We start from the raw sequence: 5,081 nt of genomic DNA on the forward strand, positions 1-5,081 counted from the left end.
GGGACACAATGAACTACACACACAGGGACACAATGAACTACACACACACAGAGACACAGGGACACAACAAACCACACACAAACAGAAACACAATGAATTATGCATGTGTACACACATGCAGGGACACAATGAACTATGCATGCACACACACAGGAACACAACGAACTACACACACACACACACACACACAAACACGGGGACACGAACTACACGCAGATACACAAACATGGGGACACAATGAACTACGCACACACACAGAGGGACACAATGAACTATGTGCAAACACACACACATGCACAGAGACACACAAGGAACTACACGCACCCAAAGGAACACAATGAACTACGCACAAACAGAGGCACAGTGCTCCAGAAACACCATCACACACCCAAAGACTCCAACCCATGCAGATTGTCACCCAGCCACAAAGACACAAATGCTGAGGTCCAGAACACACCTGTAAACACACAGACTCACACACGCGATAACACACCCTCACAGCTACACACACTGACACACAGTCACACCCGAACACACTGTAACACACTTCCATAACCCTCCCGCTCACCCTCAGAGCTTCTCCACACGTCCTGAAGAAGGTGAGTGCCGACAACAGGGTGAGAGGGACACAAACTCAGTAAGACAAACTCAGTGACACACAACCACACCTAGCGCCCCCCAATGCACTGCCCCAGCCATGCAAACACAAGAACACACACACACACACGCCCCTCACTAATACTCTGCGGTAGATTCACACATCCACTAACAGTCACAAACGGGACACAGGGGGGTCTCAGATCTTGGGGTTCCCAGGAGCTGTGATGCAGCAGAGGGGACACGGGTGTCTGAGATCTGGGAGTTCCTGGGGACTGTGATGCAGCACAGGGAACACAGGGGAGTCTCAAATCTCAGGGTTCCCAGGGGTGTGATACAGCAGAGGGGATGCAGGGGTATCCCAGATCTGGGGGCTCCTGGGGGCTGTGATACACCAGAGGGGACGGAGGGGTGTCTCAGATCTGGGGGCACCCAGCGGCTGTGATACAGCAGAGGGGATGAAGGGGTGTCTCAGATCTGGGGGTTCCCAGCGGCTGTGATACAGCAGAGGGGATGAAGGGGTGTCTCAGATCTGGGGGCACCCAGCGGCTGTGATACAGCAGAGGGGACAAAGGGATGTCTCAGATCTGGGGGTACCTGAGGTCTGTGATACAGCAGAGGAAGACGGGGTGTCTCAGATCTGGGGGACCCAGGGGCTGTGATACAGCAGAGGGAACACAGGGGTGTCTCGGATCTGGGGGTAACCAGGGGCTTTGATACAGTAGGGGAAGACAGGGGTGTCTGAGATCAGGGGGTACCTGGGCGCTGTGATACAGCCGAGTGGACACAGGGGCATCTCAGATTTTGGGGTTCCTAGGAGTTGTGATGCAGCAGAGGGGAGGCAGGGGGGTCTCATATTGTCCCAGACTCACAGGTCGCGCCCACTCTTGGCCCCGTGCGGTCCGTGGGGGGAACCCCTTTCAGTGTGACAGCCCTTCTCGGGGGTCCACTCTCTCCTGGGGTTAAGCCCCTCCACCTCCTGGAGCCGCACCTCTCGGAGCCTTAGCATGTCTGTCTCTTGCAGTGGGCCCGCTCAGGGAGTCCACTCGCTCTGGACCCCCCGGGCCTCCGCTCCCAGAGGGAATAATGCAACCCTGATCTCTAGCCCGGAGCGACTCTCAGCCAGCGTAAAACAGGAGGGTTTATTGAGCGTTGAACACAGCACAGGAAACTCTCAGGGCCTCAGGCCTGGCCTCCCTCAGCACAGCACATCCCAGTCTCCCCTGCCTCCAGGTGGGCTCTGCCTGCTCCCCCTCTCCAGCCCAGAGCCCCCCTGCTTCCCAGCTGGGCATCCGAGATCCCCGGCCCCAAGCCCCGCCTCTGTCCATTGTCTTCTCTCCAGGTAAACAGGGGCACCTGGGACTCCTCTCCCCTCTTCTGTCCTGTGGCCCCCTCTGGCTTGAACTGGCTGGTCAGGTCACCGGGGTCCTCTCTTCACAGCCCATTGTCCTCCCACTGGCCAGAACCGGCTGTGACTCCCGAGCTGGGCCTCCCGGTCACCAGTCGCTGGGGTATCCATTCTCCACGCCATTGACTGGGGTCCCAAGTTCCCTCGCTGGTCCTCTATAACAACAAACTCCCTCTCCCATCACCTCGTTAAACCAGCAACACCCAGGGAAACTGAGTCCCACCCCCTCTGCATGCAAACCATTGGAAAAGCAAGGAAAAAACAAGAAACCCCTCACTTCATCACACTCACATCTGGGGATACCCGGGGGCTGTGATACAGCAGAGGGAACACAGGGGTGTCTCAGATCTAGGAGTGCCTGGGGACTGTGATACAGCAGAGGGAGATGGGGTGTCTCAGAGCTGGGGGTTTCCAGGGGCTGTGATACAGCAGAGAATGACAGGGGGTCTCAGATATTGGGGTACCCATGTGCTGTGATGCAGCAGAGGGGACAAAGGGGTGTCTCAGATCTGGGTGTAATGAGAGGCTGTGATGAAGCAGAGGAGACCCAGGGTTGTCTCAGGTTTGTAGGTTCCCATGGGCAGTGATACAGCAGAGGGCAGAGGTGTCTCAGAGCTGGGGGTACCCAGGGGCTGTGATACAAGAGAGGAGACTGTAGCCCAGAGAGGTAACTTAGCTTTTCATTTAATGGTAACTTAAGGACTCCCTAGGCCCGTCGTTTGAGGCTTTATGGTCTAATTTGAGGCCTTGAACCTTAGCATAAGGGGCTCAATTGTGACGCAGAATTTTGGGGTGGTGACAACATTGGGGGGGGCATCTGTACCAAATGATACTGGCCAATCACAGGAACATTGAACTGATACCGCGTTGGGCTATTCTAGGAGAAAAACACCCTGTCTCCTGGGGGTGAACCCTTTTCCCAAAGCGATCACGCCGGAGCCCACCTCTGAGTCCTACCCGGAAACCCGGCCGCCACGTTCATAAGGCGAGGCAGGGAGCATCCGTTCCGAACTTTGCTAGGCCTTTCCTGGACCCGGAGAAGGGCTCTGGGCAGCGCGAAAGCGTGTCTTTCTCCCCGTCAGAAGTTGGTCCGGTGAACGATATGACCAGACCCACCTTGTCTCTCAAATATCCTGGGACCAACATGGCTGCAACAGCCCTGTCTAGTAAAATGTTGCAGTAATAGAATATTACACTGCTATTTGGTACTGTTCTGTGGACAGACTCACACCCTTTCTTGGGGAGCTGGTGGTAGCGAAACAGATGGGCATCCTACTCTGTCCCTGGCACGGCAGACGAGTCTGATGGTCTGGATCTCCCCCTTACATGGCAGTCTGGGCCGGATGGGTGCTGTGGATATTCATACAAATGCCCATCTCTAACTTACTCACCCTAGTGATGTTGGGGAGTGTTCTGCGACAGATTAGTCTATTACCCATCTTCACTTAAGATCATCGGTATCAATTCCTTGCCAAGGCAAGTTTTGGGTGAAGCATCGGATTGCCTGGCTTCACCCACATTGCTGTCACAGGGGTATTTGTTCCACTGGATGGGGGACACCATGTTTTGTGACAGGCGTGTGTAAGACCCTTGGATCTTGAAAAGTGTTGATCACTGTAGTGGTGGAGATATGGCTGCTGGTTTTGCATCTGTTGTTCTGGCCAGGTCTGGTGCTGCTTTGAGTTGGTGGGTCCTGGTCTGTGGGGAGCTTGCTTCTGATGATAAGCTTGGAAAGGTTGGTGGGTTGTTGGAAGGCCAGAAGAGGAGGTTCAGAAAAGATTTCTCTCAGGATGGGGTCCCCATCGAGTATGGGTTGTAGTTGTGGGGCATTAGTTTAATAGGGAGCAGGTTTAAAACAAACAAAAGGAAGTATTTCTTCACCCAACGCACAGTCAACCTGTGGAACTCTTTGCCAGAGGATGTTGTGAAGGCCAAGACTATAAAAGGGTTCAAAAAAGAACTAGATAAATTCATGGAGGATAGGTCCATCAATGGCTATTAGACAGGATGGGCAGGGATGGTGTCCCTAGCCTGTAATTGCCACCTGGCATTGGCTACTGTTGGAAGACAGGATACAAGGCTAGATAGACTTTTGGTCTGACCTAGTCTGGCCGTGCTTATGTTCTTAACTAGGCGTGTGCAGTCATGGGAGGTTTTATTTCTGTATTGAAGGAGGTTCTCTCGGGGTATTTGGCTCATCCGTTCCATGATGCGATCGACTTTTCTGGCGGCGTGTCTTCGTTTGGTGATGGTGGTTTTCAGCGTGTTAAGGTGAATATCCTGGACTTCCTTCTCAGAGTGTATTCTGCGGTATCGGAATGCCTGGCTGTAGATAACAGACCCCTTGGTGTGTTTGGGGTGGTGAGTGGATCTGAGTGGGATGGTAGCTGGGGCGATCCGTGGGTTTCTTGTATATGGTTGTCTGTCGGGTTCCAGAGTTGAAGAGGACTGTGGAGCCCAGGAAGTTGATGCTAGTGTGGCAGGGTTCTAGGGATGGTTGTTGAAGCTGTGGTGGAAATCGACGAGGGAGGTTGGGCCGTCTGCCCACAGGAGGAAAATATCATTGATGTAGCCCAGGTGCATCATTGGTTTTGTGGTGCATTTCTCCAGAAATTCTCCCAGGAGGTGGCCCATGAAGAAGGTCGGCCTGTAGGCGAGCCATCTGAGTGCCCATGGTTTGAACCAAGTGTTTGTTGTCAGATGTACAACTGTCACGGCTGAGGATGAACTGGCTGTGTTTGGCCACGCATCCGGGGCGGCTCTCCGAGGGGCGTCCGTTGTCCCGTAAATCTCTGAGGCGGGCAGTGCTGATGGAGATTCCACAACCTCCCTGGGCAATTGATCCCAGTGCTTAACCACCCTGACAGCTAGGAAGTTTTTCCTAATGTCCAACTTAAACTGCCGTTGCTGCAATTTAAGCCCATTGCTTCTTGTCCTATCCTCAGGGGCAGGGCCGGCTTTAAGCCGATTCGGCCGATTCCCCGGAATGGGGCCCCGCGCCTAAGAGGGCCCCGCAACGTCCGGGGCTGCCGGCGGAGCGGGGAAAAAAAAAAAAAAAAATAACCCCGCGGCCTGC

This window comes from Terrapene carolina, unplaced genomic scaffold, assembly GCF_002925995.2.
Source record: "Terrapene carolina triunguis isolate 2854851 unplaced genomic scaffold, T_m_triunguis-2.0 Scaffold33469, whole genome shotgun sequence".
In the NCBI taxonomy this organism is placed as follows: domain Eukaryota; kingdom Metazoa; phylum Chordata; order Testudines; family Emydidae; genus Terrapene; species Terrapene triunguis.